Below are 18,797 nucleotides of genomic sequence, written 5' to 3'. Positions count from 1 at the left end.
CAGGTCAGATGGGAACCCTGTGTTCAACCTTTTTGAGGAACTGCCAAACATAAAGTGTCTGCACCATGTTACAATCTCACCAGCAATATATAAAAGCTTTTTTTTTTTTTTTTGAAGATTGGCCCTGAGTAATAGAACATTCTTTTAATTCACAAAGCCAGATAAGCCTCTAGATATCATCTAATCCGACCCTCACCTCTACTGTCCCATTTCACGGATGAGGCAACTCAGGCCAGAGAGGGAAGTTGCTTCCTGCTTTCGGCCTCAGAAATGGTTTATTTATTTATTATTTATTTATTTTTTGAGGAAGATTAGCCCTGAGCTAACATCTGCTGCCAATCCTCCTCTTTTTGCTGAGGAAGACTGGCCCTGAGCTAACACCCATGCCCATCTTCCTCTACTTCATATGTGGGATGCCTGCCACAGCATGGCTTTTTGCCAAGCGGTGCCATGTCTGCACCCAGGATCCGAACCGGCGAACCCCGGGCCACCGAGAAGCAGAACGTGCGAACTTAAAAGCTGCACCACCGGGGTGTACCTACAACATGACTAATAATAATGTACAATTGTAATTTCACAAGGATGTTAACTTTTATAACCTTAATAAAAAAAAATTTTTTGATCTCATACTGATACTCAAAAAACAAACAAAAAACTGAAAAAATAAATATAGTCATCTGCATATTTGAAGAACCAAGAAACATAAATTGTTACCTTAGCATAAGGAAACAGAATCAAATATAATAAGATAAAGACTAGGGGTAAAATTTGTCCAAATACTAAGAAATTTGTAATAAAACACAATGATAGTAAGAAAAAAAAAAAGCTGCACCACCAGGTTGGCCCCTCAGAAATGGTTTAAAGCAGGTCTGGGAGGGAACCCAGCTCCCTGGGGCAGGGCACCTCCTCCCCGTGCTCCTCAGTGTTTTCATCTGTCAAGTGGAGGTGGGGCAGGGGTCACAGCTCGCCCGCACGGAGGCAGAGCATCTCATGTGTCGAGCGTTGTCGGAGATGCTGTGATGAAGGTAGTCTTGTTCAGTCCTCCCACTTCACTGAGTCATAGGCCTTCCTACCTGCCCGGTTCACAGATGTGGAAGCTGATGCTCAGAGAAGTGAAGTCCCTGCCCGAGGGCTCATATCTGGGAATTAACAGCCCTAGGGTTCCGCCCCAGAATTTTCCAGCCTCGATGCCCATCCTCTCTCTTGCTGCCACACCAAGCCTCCTGGGATGCTGTGTCCCCTGGGTCACCCCAGGAAAGCACTTTTCCCTATTTCTTTCTTTTCTGATATTTACTGTGGTTATATCCAAAACTTTCTAATAAGCACAGAGGAAATTGGAGGAAAAGGAAAATGCGTTCCCACCCTGGTCGTATCCGATGCTTTTATCACCTCTTAGACCTGTGATCTGATACGTTCGATCTGATACGTTCCCGTGCCATCCAGGCCCAGCTGAGCCGCACCTTTTACAGTGACGGCTTGGGGACGGGGCAGTTTAACTGTCTCCAAGGCCAACGCCTCGACTGTGCTGCGTTTGGGCAGAGAACCCGAGGCCTCTCCTTCCAGAAGTCAGGTAAATCTACTTCCTCCCTGGGGGTGGAGGGAGGGGTGTCTTGGGCAGGCAGCTCCATTCTAAAGCAGTGCTTCTCAGGCCACGGTGGTTTGTCCCCGGGGGCATTTGGCAATGTCTGGAGGCATCTTTGGTTGTTGAAACTTAGCGGGTGGGCGAACAGGTGCTGCTGGCATCTAGTGGTTTGAGGCCAGGGATGTTGCGAAACATCCTCCAGTGCTCAGGGCAGCCCCGACCACAAAGAATTATCCTGCCGCAAAGTGTCAGTAGTGTGGAGGTTGAGAAACCCTGTTCGAGGCAAAAACGGCTGCAGAACTGGTCCTCCTCCCCAAAGGGCCCGCCTGGGGCAGGGGCACGTGTGCGGTGGGGAGAGCTCTCGCTGCTAAGACCCCATCCTTGATTCCCGGCCTCCTTCTCTTCGGCTCCCCTTTCTCTGATCTCCGCTGGAAATTTGAAATGAGCTGCTGAAGGAGCCGGGCAGTGGGAAAGCTTGCTTTGTTGTTTTGAAGCACCCAAGGCAGGTCCTGCTGCTCAGAGAGGCAGATGGTGAGAAGGTTGCTCCGTCTCTCAGGGCCTGGGACCTCTTGAGGGCGGGCGCGTGCATGTCCCGCTCACGGCTGTATTTCCAGTGCCAGGCACAGTCAACAATGTAGCCAGTTCTCAGGCAGGACTTGCTGAGTGAAGACAGTTGGTCAGAGAAGATGCCTTCTGCTGGAGGAAGTGTAAGCCATGGCCAGCCCCTGACTTTCCACCTCCAGCTTGCATGTTAATATAATGAAAGCAAATAGTTATGTCAAATTTGCTATATCTGACAGGCACTATTCTAAGTCCTTTATGTATATTAACTCAGTTAATCCTCATGCAACCTATATGATAGATATTACTGCTATCCCCATTTTACAGAGGAAGAAACTGAGGCACAGCAGCACCTGGTGGCCAGGCGACGCCGTTCCCGGGGCGCACCTGCTCACACCTGGATGGCAGCGCTGTGCCCCCCGGAAGTTGGCTCGGAGCCCAGGGGTCCTGGCACAGCGCACAGCGCTGCTCAGCGTGCCCGTGCCGACCGGGAGCCCCGCCCTCGCCGGGTTTGCACTGCCCTCCTCCATCATATGAGCTCCCCGAGAGGCAGGGACTCATCCAATTCGCATTCCCCAGAGGAGCAGTTTGCTCATCAGATCGAGCCCACGAGCAGCCCAAAGTCAAGACGACGGGAGCCGAGTTCGAACCCGTGCCTAAGTAACTTGTCTGAAATCGCACAGCTCAGAAGTAGCAGGGGCAGAATCGGAACACAAGTGTTCTGGCTCCATGCTCTTTACCACCGAATGCTTTGCTTCCTGTCTTAAAAATGGCCAGTGAAGCACATCCTGGCCTCCCTCCCTGCAGTCTCTAGGCCAGCTTTCTCCCAGACAGGCACGAGAAGTCCCCAGAGCTCGAAGCCTCTCTTACCAGCTCAGGTGTCGTCAGTGGGGGTGGAGGAAGCGCTCATCTAATGGCCCGGATAGTGTCTTCCAAGCAGAGGGAGAGAATCAGATTGTGATGGGCTAAACGGGCAGGGGGTTTATCCTTGGGGCTTCTGGCTTTATTTTTCAATTGCATTTAGAGTTTTTCTTAAAATGAGCAATGTTCATGTGGGCCCCAAATACACATTCTCAGAGCAAAACCTGGGAGGTTGTGAAAACATTCCAGTGCCTGGGTGCCAGCCCTGCAATTCAGATTCAGAAGGTCTAGGGAGAGGCCCAGGAGGGGGGACTTCAAACAAGCTTCCCTGGAAATTCGAAAGTCCAGCTACAGAGGGCAGGAGCCTGGAGCATAGCACGGGGGCCCAGGAACCTGCATTTTCAGTCACTGAGGAATAAAACTCCTGCTCATCATTGACGACAAAAGCATCCTTCAAGTTCTGTTTCACAAGTTGCCTCCTCTGGGAAGCCTTCCCTGACCTCCCACGGCACTTGTACACCCACCACACGTCACAGAGTAGTTGGTTTGTCTGGTCCCTTTGAGCAAGAACTGTGTCTTAGCTGCCGCTGTGCACCCAGCACCTGTTCCAGTGCTGACATGAAGCTGGTGCTCAACGAACGTTCATTGAACAAACAGATGACTAAGCAGAGTCCCCTTGGCCCCTGTCCAGAGCTCTGTGGTCTGGCCTTCAGACCCGCAAGGCACGGGTTCGAACTCGGCTCCCGTCGTCTTGACTTTGGGCTGCTCATGGGCTCCATCTGAGGAGCAAACTGCTCCTCTGGGGAATGCGAATTGGATGAGTCCCTGCCTCTCGGGGAGCTCAGATGATGGAGGAGGGCAGTGCAAACCCGGCGAGGGCGGGGCTCCCGGTCGGCACGGGCACGCTGAGCAGCGCTGTGCGCTGTGCCAGGACCCCTGGGCTCCGAGCCGACTTCCGGGGGGCACAGCGCTGCCATCCAGGTGTGAGCAGGTGCGCCCCGGGAACGGCGTCGCCCGGCCACCAGGTGCTGTGCGGGAGCCCTCACCCTGGCCACTGCCCCTGTGTCCTGCCCAGCCGCTTACCCGCACTCCTGCGCACCCAGCAGAGCCCAGGGGTTCCCGTGCCCTCCCAGGCGGCCGCCCTGCTCGAAGGCCCTGTCAGTGCCGGGCTCTGAAGGCAGGCAGAGTGGCCCATGCTCTGCCCATCCTCCTCCAAGGAAGCTGCCCTCAGGAGCTCTGTACCCTTGGGGTGTGGGCAGCCAGGACTTTCGACTTATTAACCAGCTACCAGAAAGCTGCAGAGCTCGGTCCCTGCTAATCTGGAGCTACAGCGATGCACATCGTTTGCCTCAGAGGGAGGCAGGGCAGCTCGGCCATGGTAACATAGCCCTCAGTCCTCAAGCTGCGGCTCTTACTATCACACCTTTGTCCGGCATCAGGGGACTGAATCCTGGAAATGTGGCGTAGATGTTATTATTGTTACCATTTTGCAGATGGGAAAACTGAGGCTCCAATTGGTGAGCTAACTAGCCCAAGGGCAGACCACTCCACTCTAGAGAAAGCCGGAGCCCAGCCCAGAGCTGGCGGAGAGCACTCCCTCCTCTGAGGGAATGACGGGGAGGGGGAGGCTGGTTCTGTGGCCTGCGGTTTATCTCCCCACCTCGGAGGATCCGGATCTGGCACCTCTCTGATTCCCCTCGGGGTTGGCAGGCCATCACCACCCTGTCGCAGGAGACCTGGCTCCAGCTCACCTGCACCTCAAGTGTGCTCTGGGCGAATGTGATCACCAATGAAAGTGGCTCCAGAATAGATTCCAGACGGACACCCAGAATAGAAGAGGGTCCAGAAATACACCCAAAGACATGAATTTAGTATATATTAAAGGTGACATTGAAAATCACTGGAGAAAAGATCGATTATTCAAAAAATGGCGTTGGAACAATTGGAGAACCACTTGGAAAATATTAAGTTGGACCACAACTCACTCCTTTCACCAGAAATAATTCCAGATGAATCAAAAATATAAATGAAAAAAAAAAAGAAATAAAATGCAACTACTTGAAGAAGATAAGAGATTGTTAAAATAGTATCAGAGTAGAGAAGGCCTTTCTAAGTATAATCAAAAACATACCAAAAAGTTTTGATAAATTCTAATACTTAAAAATTTTAAATGTCTTTGTAGGGGAGGAAGACATTTCCTCTACCTCCTCTGGGTCCTTCTGGCTGGACAACAAATTAAATTCACATGAGACAGAATAACAGGAGAAAATTAAACAAAGCTTTGTAACATGTATACATGGGAGAGGGCCAGGCAAGCTGAGCAACTCGCCAAAATGGCAGAAGCCACCACCTTAAATATCCTCCTCAGCTAAAGACAAAGGAGGATGTTAGGGGTGGAGGGAGTCAGTTACAGGAGGTTACCAGACAAGTACAGTAAACAAGATGCAGATTTAAGTCCTTGCCTTTGGCATTGATTAAGAGTTTCTGGAGATAAGGTCATCCCCCCTTCTTCCTGGTACAGAGAGGGAGACACCTTTACAGATGGAGATTTCCTTTACAATGTAAATGTCTCTTAACAAAGGGTAAGTAAATTCTGCTTTTCAGAGTCTCTTTTCTGTCTGCAGTTTTCAAAAGTAACCAGCCCAAAATAATCCTCATGCCAAAGAGACATATCTTGAGGTGGCCAATTCCAGTCCCCCACATCTTCATCACAATGCTATAAGCAAAATCAAGAGACAGATGAGTCACTTGGAAAAAAAGTCACAAGTGTATATCCCAGACATGAGCTAATTTGCTTAATATATAAAGAGTCCCTACCAATCAATAAGAAAAATACCAACCCTGGAGGAAAAAACGGTCCAAGAACATGAACAGAAAAGGAAACGCAAGTGGCATTTAAACATGTGAAACAATGCTCAACTTCCCTTACTACGAGAAGTGTAAATTAAACTACAATGAGATACTGTTATAAACTATCAGATTGGCAAAGATTTAAAAGTTAGACAAGACATCCTATTATCAAGGTTGTGCAGAAACAGACACTCTCATAAATTGCCAGTGATGCATAAATTGGACAGCCTCTGGGGAGAGTACTTTGGATCTTACAAAATTTTAAATGCACAAATTCTTCTGCTTAGCAATTCTACTTCTTGAAGTCCATCCTGCAGACAAACTTGCACATGTGTGCAGTGATGATTGTATGAGGAGAGTCTGAAGTGGCAAAAGCTGGGAAACAGCCAGAAATACCCGCCTATGGGGTACTGGTTACATAAATGATCATATATCCATATATGGCTTACTTTGCAGCTGTGAAAAGGAATGAAGCCAACCCATAAAAACTGATATAGGATGCTTTTCAAGGACCATTTTTTTCAAAGAAAGAAAGGAAGGGAGGAGTAGGAGGAAGGAGTAAGGGAAAGAGAAAGACAGGGAGGAAGGAAGGAGCAAAGAGCTTGCTTCGACGCATGCTTGCATGCTCATAGCCTGGCCCTGGAATGATGCACAGGATACTAGTCACAGAGATGCTTCTGGGAATAAGAGCTGAGTGGCTGGGGGGTGGGGCTTGGTTTTTTGCTCTGTTTTCTTTAGTGTCACTTTTTTATAACCCTGTGCATAAACACATTTATCATATGTTCAAATTAATAAATAAAAGAACAAAACCACACAAAAACATCCTGCACACAGGAGGTGCTTAAGATTCAGCTCCCTTCCCCCCACTGACCCTCAGTGTCTCCTTCTGCTAAACTGGAATGCTGAGTTCCAGCACTGCCGTGCTCTCCGGGCCATTGTGAGGACCAAGCAGCAGTCAAAAGAGAACATGTTTGAAAGGTGTCTGATGGTCTACTAATGTCAAGCATCAGAAGTAATGATGACAATGTCTTGATTTAAGGTTTTGATGGGCATCCCAGAGGCCCAGTCTGCCTGTCCTAGTGACTGAAATTCTCCCTCTCTGGGCCTCAGTTTTGCCATCTGTAAAATGGGCCCATCCCGGTCTAACGTCGGTGATTCCTGACCCTGCAGGTCTGGAAGGCTTCCTGCTCATTCTCACAGGAGCTGCCTCATCTCCTGCCGTCCACAGCCGACTGGGGGCCCCTCAGGACTGCGCGGTGTGCCTTCCGTTCGCTCTCAGGCTTCTGCAGTTCCAGACCCACCTACTTCCCAAACCTCAGGGTAGGGTGGGGGGAGAGGGGTCCCAAAGGGCTGGAGTAACCCGACTGCAGATTCGTAACTGTGAGCCCTGCTTGCCATGAATGACAAAGATGCCTTTTTCTCTGTTGATTGTAGTGCCAACAGAATTACTTAAGAATGAAAAGTTTTTAATCCCCTGTGACACAAACACAGATGTTTTTAAAAGAATACAGGGGGCTCGTAAGAAACTGGGATGGCCTATTTGGGAAGTCAAGTAAAAATGTGTCTTTAAAGTATTTTTTTCTTTTAACTACAAACGTTGTATAACAGAATTACAAAACATTTTGAAAAATAGAAAAGAGTATCTTCAGAAATTTCAACCCTCAAATACACCTCCCACTGTGATTGCTATTTTTATGTGGTTGTAAACGTGTAAACGTAGTATACATTTGGTTTTATATCTGTTTTTTTCCTACTATAAAAAATGTGATGCAATGCTTTCCTGCATATATAATATAGAAAATGGTTCTTTAAAGGGGTGTTGTTTAAGATAAGTCAGAAAAAAAGATACAGATGGCCATAAAACATTTTGGGAAAAAATATCCACCTTCACTAAAAATAAATTAAAATTAGGATAACCATGAAATATCACTTGTTTAACCTTATTAAATTAACATTCAGTTCTTTAAAATAGCAGTATCCAATGTTAGTAAGAATGCAGTGAAAGGATAAAGTGGTATGGCTTTCATGAAGAGAGATTAGTTATGCGTATCAGCAGCCTTAAAAATATTCATGTCCCTTGACTCTGGAATTCCACCTGTAGGCATTTGTCCTAAAGAAATAATCAGATACGTGTGCAAAGATTTTTGTAGAAGGATGCGCATTGCAATTCTATTTATAGATTAAAAAATTAGAAACACCCTCCCGTGTTCAACAATAAGTTAAAGGTTAAATAAATTATGGTAAATCTGTATGATTGAATTTTTACGTAGCTATTAAAAATCAAGTTTTTGAAGAATATATAATGACATGGGAAAAAACTCACAATGTCACATTAAGTGCAAAGCAGCAGATGCAGAACCAAACTCGAAGCAGAGTCATCCTAATTTTTAAAAAAATTTAACACGTTATGTATATAATGTGACATACACACATGCATAAACACAAACAACACAAATACACATATATAATGTTAGTTATATAATTTATATAGAGAGGAAAGACTGGAAGGAAATACACCAAAATATACATCAAAATGTTAATTTTGGAGGGTGGGATTAGGAATAATTAAGAATTTTTAAATTTTTTTATTCATACTTTTATCTGTATTCCATGGTAATGCTTTCTCATTAGAGTAAAATACTGCATTTTTTTTAAAAGCCTGGCCATATGAAAAAATAATCAGATTATCAGACCAAATAGGATTGTATTATATTACAGTCTCATAAAGTCTTACCATGGACGTTCAGTAGGAGTTGGAAATAGGTTGGCCATGGGCCAAAGCCAGGCAACAGATAAATTTGATTTGGTTGACCTGCTCAAACTTTACATAAAATTCTGTATTTCCTGCTTCTCTTGAAAACATCAGGAGATTCGCCAGCACTGAACCCACATTCCTGCTCGGCAACCTTGGCCAGGGCTGCGAGGCAGCCGGCCCGTTTGGTTGCAGCATGCACCTGCCGGGTCTCCACCAACCCCCCACCCCTACCTGCTCCTCTGTTTGGAAGTCAGGTTCGTGGTGTAGTCATCTGCACATTCCCAGCCCTTCTCTCAGGCTGCACTGCATGTTTGTTGAATGACTTTACAGGTGAATAAAGAGATGCCCAGAGAAGAGTGGTGTGTTGTCCAAGGTCACCCAGTGACATGGTGGCAGAGTCAGGACCAGAACATATCTGTGGGCCCAGAGGGGAGCGTGGTGACAGGTGATTCCTTCCTCTGGGAAAGAATCTTTGCTGAGCCCCCCTTTCTCCACCCAGGGTGCAGGGGGAAATCATCATCAGCTTTCAGGAATTTTCCTGGGTAGATGTATTGGGTGCATCATGACCCACAATAGTTTCTATGAATGTTGGGCAAGAAGGAGGACTTTGCAGAGTACCACGGTTTGGAAAGAAGGGAAAAGTATAGAAGGAACATTGGCCTACCCTTGATTTGTTTTGGGGCCATGGGAAAGCCATACTCCCTCCCTGCGTCAATTCCATAGCCATTAACCACCCACCTACCCCCAGGTGACTGGCTTGAGAAGGGCTGGAGGTATTGTAAGAGACTAAACAGCTTGTCTTCTTGTCCTTGGCAGTCCCACCCTCTCTTCTCTTTCTTTCTCTTCCAAATATACCACAAGGCCCAGACATGACCTGGAGTTTTCCCTTAAGTTGAAGGGCGCTTGCAAACTTCCTCAAAATGGACATTGTCTACAAAACTTCTGCAATACTTGTTTCAATGATAAACTGCAGGATGAGAGAATAACATCTGATTAAAGTGAAACAAAAGAGAGAGAAAACTGTTTTGGCGAGAAAATTATTACATATTAGAGAAGCCTTCTTTTTGACTTGTGTCTTAATTTCTAAGAAGCCTGGCATAGTATTTATCATCTCTAATATGCCTGGCACATTGCTGAGCACTGTGAGAGACCAAAGGTGAACAAAATTTGGCTTCCCTTCACATAAAGAGTAATGCTCATCTAGTATTCCATGTGCCTCCCTACATCTCCCAGCCCCTTGCAACTAACCAGGGCCAGTAATCATCCTGGGTCCTTGAGTGAATGCATGGAGCAGAATCCCCTGCTGACCTGCACTGGCCAGTTAGCACGAGTGAGAAATTAACCTTTGCTCCATTATACCTCCGAGATCTGGGAATTAATTTGTTTCTGCAGCATAACCTAGCGTGTGCTGACTAATCTAGTCCCTAACCTGAGTAATAACAGCTGCCATTTATTGAATGCCTGCTGTGCATCCAAACACTTGACTTGCTTTATCCCATTTGATCGTCACAGCAGCCCTATGAGACAGCTATTTTTATCTCCATTTCCTGGATAAGGAATCATAAGTTCAGAGAGTCTTGTCCTGTGTCATGCAGGTAGTAAGTTCCAGAATCAGGATTCAACCTTGGGACTGTCTGACTTCAAGGCTGGTGTTTTCCCCCTAAATGGATTTCAAGTTCAAGGGAGCTTAGACATGAAAATGCATTCTGCAAGGTGAAGGTTGGAGGCTGGAGAGGTGGGTCAAAGGGGAAGTCCTCAGTTTAGGATGAAAAGGAGCATGCGGGCTCAAGATCCCAAATCGGAATGCTGGTATTACAGGGAGGCAAAAATGCCACCATAAATGTTGTTTTGGAATGACCGCTCCTTGGTGTTGCATGTGTAAACGCCATTAATATCCGTCAGACACATCACTGTGGCTTGCTCCCACCAGCAAGAAGAATGCCTAGTGTAAACTGTTTGCTATTTCAAAGATATTTTAATCCAGAAACAAGGTCAAAGTCATAAAACATGAGAAGAGGCAGGGTCCTCCTCTGAGACGCCCTCATTTCGGGGTGAGGAGGGTGAAACGCAGAGACTGTGGGCTGTTGCAGACCACACGGCGCTCCTGGCAGCGCTCTGAGCTGTGCCTCACGCACTTTGCCTGAGTGTTTGCAGAAATCCATGGAAGAAATGCTTGTCTGGTCTGCCTTTCCTCTTCTGTAAGGTCCTCGATGTTTCCTGAAGCCAGGAATAGCATCAGACTTATCCACTCGTCCCTGCCCTTCATGTATACATCTGCCAAAAACTGAGTATTCTCACATCAGTTATTTCTTCTGACTGTGATAGTAACCGCTGGGTGAGCGGGGCAGGTCTTGTCCCCATTGCACGGATGACAGAAAGGTCTCGGTGAGGTGGAGTGGTCTGTCCAGGGTCGCACAGCTTGCGTGTAGCTGCAACCCCAGCTCTCTTTACTCTCAGACAAGCTTGTTATCCTTCCCAATCCAGGAGACGCCCTCAAGCTCATGTCCCAGCCCAGCCCAGTGGTTAAGAGCACGCTCTGGCTTCTTCATCCAGCTGTTCCATCCTTCTGTGACTCAGTTTCTTGACTGCAAAATTGGGAGGATAGTAGTACCTGCCTCGAGGAGAGGAAGTGAGCTAGTACACGCGACGCTCTAGAGTAGTGCTTGGGCATAGTTAGTGCTCGGTCGATGTAGACAGCACTCTGATGAGACGCTCGGCAATTCTGATGGAGTCCTCATCTTTGGTCCATGATGTATAAGAGTTTGTTCTTTTGCCGAGACAGAAGGTAACTACTCACATGAAGTGATATTATGACGGTAATTTTAAAACACACGTGCACACCTGTTTGTGGAACATGACCACTGAGGGAGTGAGAATTGTGAAAATCTGGGGAACTTGGAGGAGAGGCAGCAGAAAGCACGAGCCTCTGGAATGACTGTGTAGGGAGAAAGCCGTGAGCCTTGCTGGCGTGGGCAGGGAAGCCTTGGGGACACCCTTCTGGGTATTGGTAGAAGGGTATCATCCAGATGGTGTGTAGCCAAGGGCCCAGGAACACCCAGTCCTGCCTGTGGGTCCCAGGGGGAATGTAAGTGCCCAGAGGACTCTGAGCAGAGTGTCGCACTGCAACTGTGGCTCCAGAAATCCACCTGGACCCCGAGTGAGCATGACCAGACCAGAAGGCCCCTTCCCTAGTCATTACTCGGGCTCAACTCTTAGCACCCTGATAGTGAGAAGAGACCCAGCCATCACACGCTGCCCCAAGGCCAAGCAGACCCAGGCTGCTCCCCTCGGGCCTCCTGAGGCCGGGGTGGTGGGCCAGCCACATGGAAAGCAGAGCTGGTCTTACAGTTTGTTGCTGTGGTGCCGTGTTGTCCAAGCACAAAGCAAATAAACATGCATCGTAAGTGTGTGCGCTGGGATAGAGTGGGCCGTGCCCCAGATCGGGGATCTTGATAAGGCGTTCATACAAAGGACCCTTGTTTTTTCTGGAGGCGAGAGAGAATGATTTATTGAGGGTGGTGCAGTCCACTTAGAAAATCTGGGAACTGAATGCAAACAGACCTACATACAAATCCCGGCTTTGCCGCTTTCGAGTTGTGTGCGTCTTGGCAAGTGTTCTCATTTTTTCAAACCTCAGTTTTTTCAGCTGTTGGTTAGGAACGGGAATTCCCACTGCCTTGTCGTGAGGGTTAGAGATGATGTAGGCACTGGTAAATGGTGGGCGTCACGTGGGGGCTCCTCCTCTGGACCAGGCTCTGTGCCATGAGCGTACCCACCTTTCGTCTCAATGTCCTGCACGTTTCATGACTTTTGCTTTGCTTATATACCAGCTACATGACTATTTACTTAGTGACTTCCTCAGTCCACTGACTTTTTAATTTAAGCCTCATCCTGAGCAATGGTAGACGTGAAATGATGGGTTTGATGTGCTTTTTTTCTAACATGCCTTAAGATATATGCATAACCATTAAAACGACCAATTTTCTTTGTGTGAGACCAAAAAAAGAAAAGAATCACTGTGCTTACCAACATTGACATGCACACCACACTTTGGGATGCCCCAAATGTCCTTATTTCAACCTCAAGACATCCTATGAAGAGGAGAACCACTTGACAAAAGAAAACAGCTTTAGAAGGTGCGCTCACGTGATGCAAAGCAGAGAACAAGTTCTCTGGCGTCTCCTTTATAAGGGCCCTAATCCCACTCATAAGGGCTCTCCCCTCATGGCCTAATCACCGCCCAAGGCCCCACTTGCAGATGCCATCACATTGGGCATTAGGCTTCAGGACACGAGTTCGAGGGGGACACGTGCATTCTGTGTGCAGCACCTGCTTTTCTTTCTCACCCTGAGTAGAAGACGGGGTCTGCTCAAAGTTGGATGCTTTCGCTGCCCAGCCCCTGACAAGTAAGCCCTTTTTTCCCCCCCTTTTTTAAAGAAAAAGCCCCTTTTAGATTTAAAGAAATGGATTTTCTGATCAAGAGCATGCATCCAGCCAGTGCCTTTGAGAGGTCAGTTTGACATTCCTTCAAGACATTTTCTTTTTAAGAGAAATCTTTCAGATCCTGAATCCGCTTCTTGCCTGTAACCCAAAGGAGCAAAACATTGTAGCAAGCGGTGCCTGGGAACACCAGCTTTCTGCAAGGTTGTGCTCCTTTTGAAAAGGTTTACAGTCTCTCAGTCGTCGTAAATCAAACCCCAACCTCCAGTCTGAGGCAAAGCCATAAATAGCTTTGAATGGGGCTCGCTGGACAGTGCTGGCCTTCAGAGCCAATTTATGCTTCCAGCCGGGACCTTATTTAGGCATATCTGCCATGTGGTCCCCTGAAACCCCGCTTCCCAGACCTGCCCACTTGCGGCTTGCCTGGAAACCCCCTCCACCTCAGCACAGTGGTGGGAACGACCCAGCGGGGCCGTGCCGGAACTCGAGAATCCACGTATGTTCCTCAGAACCCAGTGACCCTGCGATGGCATTGCATTAAATTATGGGCCATCGGGAGAGGCCAGTCCTAGGACTCTGCTGCTGTCTTTGTTGTGCTTTACATGTTCGAAAGCCTCAGCCGCTGAATTCTCTAGGACGCTCTGGGTTGCCAGCGACAGAAACCACCTCAGCCAGGAAACTCCTCATAAGATACAGAGTGTCCCACGGCCGTCCAGGAGGGACTGCAGAGGGGCCTCAGGAAGGGCTGGAACCAGGCACTCCCCACCCCCCCCCCCCCCCCCCCCGCAAGCCCGCTGTCTCCCAGTGGCTTCTTGTATGTCTGATCATTCTCTGTTCTTGGCAGACCATCTGCCCCTGCTTCCAGCATCCTTGGGGCAGAAAGTGACCATCTTTCCACAGCTTTAGAGTTTTATGTCACCCAGAGAAGAACTGAAATGCCGTCTCTGTCAGCCTGATCCCACACTCCCAGGGAAGAGACTGCACACGCTGGCTTCTCCAGTCCTTCCTGCAGCCAGAGTGAGCTTTTCCAAATACAAATCTGGTTGTATTCTTCCTCCCCCTTAAAATGCTTCAAGGGCCCCTCAAACTCTTAGAATGAAGGCAAAACTCTTTCCGAGGCCCTGCACAGTCTGACTCTCCAGCCTCATCCCTCAATCACTCTGCCTGACCTTGCCGAAGTCCACCTTTACCCAAGCCTTCTCTCTTCCCAGGGCACCTTCCTCCCTCCTGGCTAGGTCACAGCTTCTATTACAGACACGTGTAACCTTTGTCACAGGTGCACGTTTACATTTGACTGTATTGTGATTCTTTGATTCTTCCTCTGCTACCCCCATTCAATGGCTCAGTCCCTCAGGATGGAGACACGTCTGTTTATTCTCCTGGTGCATAGTAGGTGCTTCTCAATAACAGCAATGATGCTTGAACCTTTAGCTGAGTAATCTCTCAGAGCCTTTCAGAACGCCCGTGCTTCGAAACCATATATGTTTGAGATGCTGCCCATTTGAAAACTGTGTGTGATGCTGTTACAGAGAATTATATCCCAAATCGTAAGGAGACATTCAGCTACTCAAAGCGTGGTCCGTGGACCAGCCGCTTCGGCATCACCTGGAAGCTTGTTAAAAATGCAGAGTCTCGGACCCAACCCCAGCCCTACTCAACTGGAATCTGTATTTTAACGAGTGATTCACATGCACATCGAAGTTTGCGAAGCACCGCGTTGGGAGGCCCTCTGTACCTTCCTAGGACCTGCCTTGGTGTCTTTCCATTTATAGCTGCTTCTTTAGTGCTGGACTTCTCTTCTGGACTGTGAGCCTCCTGAGGGCTGGCCCCTGGTTGTTTTGACAACTCATTAACCGCGGTGCCTGGTGTGTGGCCTGGCATATATAGGCAAGGATGTTTCTTCCCTACAATTATCCCCCAGAAGAGGGTCCATACCAAATCTGTCATACTATAGGATGCTTTATACATTACTTTGTTTTGAACAAAAAGTACTGTCTGGAAAAGACACATTAATCTAAAAATGACCTCAATGCTGGTTGGGTTGTTTATAGCAGTCACTCAATGGATTCAATGAAAAATAGGTAAAGAAATACAACACAATTTACTTGTCATTTCTGGAAAGTATGACTTCACCATTGTAATTGCTGGATATCACCATAAAGGTGCCGTGTGAAGATCATCTTAAAAAGTATTACAGTATGTGGTTAGGTTGTGGGGTCACGACATACATCCACAGAATTGATTTTTAAGAAGCAGGACAGCTCTTGGAAGACTTTGCCGCTGCCTGCACGCCCTGTCTAACATGGCAGCATTAGCTCGTAGCAACTGCGGGAGGAGGACACATTTGGCAGGTCGTGACTGGAAGTCCCCGTCTGCCTTTTGCTAGCTGGTGATTGCAGGCGAGTGGTTCAACCCCAGTCTTGTTTCTTCCCCTGCTCTGCTTGTCTTTGGCATCATTTATTCCACCACTAGCTGAAGCCTCGGTTATCCAGCTCTCTGCTGGGCCCTCCCCTACCCACCAGTGTCCTCAGTCATCCACCACTTCACCACCTGTAGCCTCTGCCCTCTGTGCACAGGGTCGCACGGAGGCCCTGGGCCCCACCTTCTGCAAAGCTGTGAGGTGGTGAGAGCTGGGGTTGGTCCTCTGTGTCCTCATGCTTCCTGTTCTTGCACACCCCTCCACCTTGCACACCCACCATGCTTGCTCATGGCCCTCCCCACAAAGTCCCACCCAAACCGGATTCCATTCCCCACCCTCCCTTTCTAATTCCTCATGCTCCAGATATTCTCTCCCTCTGATCTTATTCCCATTTTGTCAGGGCCCTCTTGCCAGGATTTTATTTAATGAAGGAACTAGACAACAGTAGCATATGAATGACTGAGAGACCCTTCCCTTGTTATTATGGTAATTGCTGCTGTGTATTGAGCATCTGTTTTTTCCTGGCTTCTGGGTTGCACGTGCAGGTGGATGGTGGTGCTGTTCCCTGGGGAGAAGAGGAGAGTGGGGACTTCCTGTCGAGAGGGCTGACTGAGCTGATGAGGAAGGTCCCTATCACCTGGACCCACCTCTAACAGTTGTGAGACCCAAGGCAAGAAGGAGTACAGATGGCCTGGGGGTGGCTGGAGCCGTGGGGTTTGGAGGAGAAGGTGGGCGTTGAGGTTATTTGGAGCCAAATTGTAAGGGATCTTTAATGTCAATGACAGAATTCATCCTGTAGGACGTGGGGAGCCGGTGAAGCGTTAAATAGGATGGTGGCACCATCTGATTGGCATCTTAGGAAAATCTCTCTAATAATAACATAGAGAAAGAACCAGAGAGAGCAAGAATGGAGGCAGGCAGAACAGTTAGGAGAGAGTCCTAGTGTTCCTGCCAAGATACACTGGCCATCCGAACTAAGGCGGTGAGATGAAAATGAAAGGAGAGGATGGAAATTTCCAAGTGTAAGAAATTGCCAAGTCAGAAATGGGATGTGAGGAAAGAAAACTACTGAGGATGACTTCCTGCTTTCCGGGTGCGCAGCTGCTAAGGTGGGGGGCCCAGTCACTGACATAGGTGCTCCAGGAGAAGGCTTGGAAATGCCAAGTTGGAGGGGCACTTCCAAGGGGAGTTGTCCGGGAGGCGTTTGGATATATGGGCCTGGGCTGGGCGGGTCTAGGCAGATTCGAGAGTCACCAGGATCAGAAGTTGAGGCAAGGACACAGAAGGCTAGAGCTTCTGTCCAGGCAAGAAAGGATGGTGGCAAAATCTTCTAGACAAGTGCTTGGAATTGAGAAGCATTTAGGAGGTAGAATGGGCAGCACTCATATGGTTGGAACGTGGGAGGTGAGCTGGAGGGGAAAATCAAGGTTGGCTCCCAGTTTTCTAGCCACAGTGTCTGAGAGGAGGGCCATGCAGTCTGTGGGACAAGAAGTAGTTTTGGGGGAAGGTGATGACTTATTTTGGAGTCTCCCCAAAGCAGAGCTTGAGGCAAGGATTTGGATGTAAGCAGTTTATCAGGGAGGTGATCCCAGGTGGGAGTGGGAAGTGAGCCAGGGAAAAGAGGAATAATGATGAAAGGTGTGTGAATGCACAGAGTACTGCTGGGAGCAACTGGCCCCTCAGCCCTCCCAGGGACCCGCAGAGAGACTGTGGGCAGTGCCTGAGATGGTCCCATGAAACCGGTTGAGTGTTGTTCCTGGGGCATTAACTCTCTGGCACTTCCAGCCTGCCCCTCATGGGGGGTGGAGACAGACGTCCTCAGAGGAGGGCCCCCATGTGAGTATATGGCTGTCTCAGGTAGACCAGGGGGGCATAGGCCGGACACCAAAGGCATTTGCTGCAGGCGATGAGACAGCTCTGATGGGGTGAGTCCCAGGCATCTGAGATGTCCAGCTGGAGATGTTCCCAAACAGACAGTGGTAACACTGTAGTAGTCATCAAGGAGTCCTGGACGCTGCGCCCTGCAGGGGTGGGGCCTCCATGTTTGTGTAGGGCCCTCCGGACAGTGGTCTGCCTGGACCTGGTGGAGGTGCTCATCTCCTGCCACTGGAGAGGCCCCTACCTCAGGGCTCAGCTCACTTCCCACAGAACAATCATCGACTGTTTCTACACCTCTGCCATCCCCCCTTTTACGCTTGTCAACAGTTCCAAGAAATGGGGCTCATTAAGCAGAGAGAAAGCTGGGGGCCTGGCAGAAGATAGGCCCATCCAAGGACAGGCTGCCCAGAGTGAAAACGGGGGAGCTGGGTGGGGGCGGGGATGGGCGCGGGGATGGGGCGCGCCACCTCATCACACCAGCACGGTGCAGTGAGTCCCCAGGCGTCCGAGGCTCGTGCAGAGAAGAGCGTGAGGGTTAGGAGCCATGGGCAAGGAGCTGGTGCTGTGTCCCTGGTCCCCACTGCACCCACAGAGCCTCGGGACACAGGCAGGGCGTTGGAGGGGTTTGCGTTCCCATTTCTTTACAGTTACAGCGAGATGATATGCCTAGCCTGGCACTACCCAATAGAACTACATGCGCGCCATAGATGTAATTGTGAATATCCTAGTAGACACTGTTTAAAAAAGCAAAAAGAAACAGGGGCAGTTAATTTCAATAATATGTTTTTTTAACTCAGTATTTCCAAAATAGTACCATTTCCACATGTAATCAACATAAGAAATTACGAATGAGGGGGCCGGCCCCGTGGCCGAGTAGTTAAGTTTGTGCGCTCCACTGCAGGCGGCCCAGTGTTTCGTCGGTTCGAATCCTGGGGGCGGACATGGCACTGCTCATTAAGCCACGCTGAGGCAGCGTCCCACATGCCACAACTAGAAGGACCCACAACTAAGATATACAACTATGTACTGGGGGGCTTTGGGGAGAAAAAGGAAACAGGATCTTTAAAAAAAAAAAGAAATTACGAATGAGATCTTTTCCATGGCGGGGGACTGATCTTCAAACTCCAGTGTGTGTTTTATTCTCACAGCGTAACTCACTTCAGACCCGCCATGTTCAAGAGCTCATTGGTCACGTGTGGCTGGTGGTCCCCTGTTGGCAGTGCAAGCCCAGCCTGTCTGCTTAGAGAACCACGGGGAGGGGCCTGTCCAGCCCCACCTGTCTCTCCTGGTGCATCTCTTCATTGTAGGGTCCAGTCTTCATGATAAGGTAATATGATGATTGAGAGTTTACACTGTAATGACGGCTTGACGGACATGATCTCACTGGAGCCTCGCACCCGCCGTGTGAGATATGTATTATTATCCCTGTTTTATAGGTGAAAGGGTTCAGG

General features: G+C 48.6%; 1 protein-coding gene across 7 annotated transcripts in view; it reads left to right on the top strand.

Moving 5' to 3' along the window:
- HRH1 (histamine receptor H1) overlaps window positions 1-18,797 on the top strand; it is a 93,345-nt gene that overhangs the window by 38,324 nt on the left and 36,224 nt on the right. The window contains exon 1 of one of the 7 annotated variants that reach the window (XM_046641485.1): window positions 1,475-1,570. The exons of the other annotated variants lie outside the window; for them this stretch is intronic. The gene's annotated coding sequence lies outside the window, so the exon portion shown is untranslated. Of the gene's footprint in view, window positions 1-1,474; window positions 1,571-18,797 lie in introns of those variants that run through there. 7 annotated transcript variants of the gene reach the window in all.

This window comes from Equus quagga, chromosome 1 (assembly GCF_021613505.1).
Source record: "Equus quagga isolate Etosha38 chromosome 1, UCLA_HA_Equagga_1.0, whole genome shotgun sequence".
Lineage (NCBI taxonomy): Eukaryota > Metazoa > Chordata > Mammalia > Perissodactyla > Equidae > Equus > Equus quagga.
Note: the sequence above shows the minus strand (reverse complement) of the source record. Positions and strands in the feature narration are given on the sequence as shown.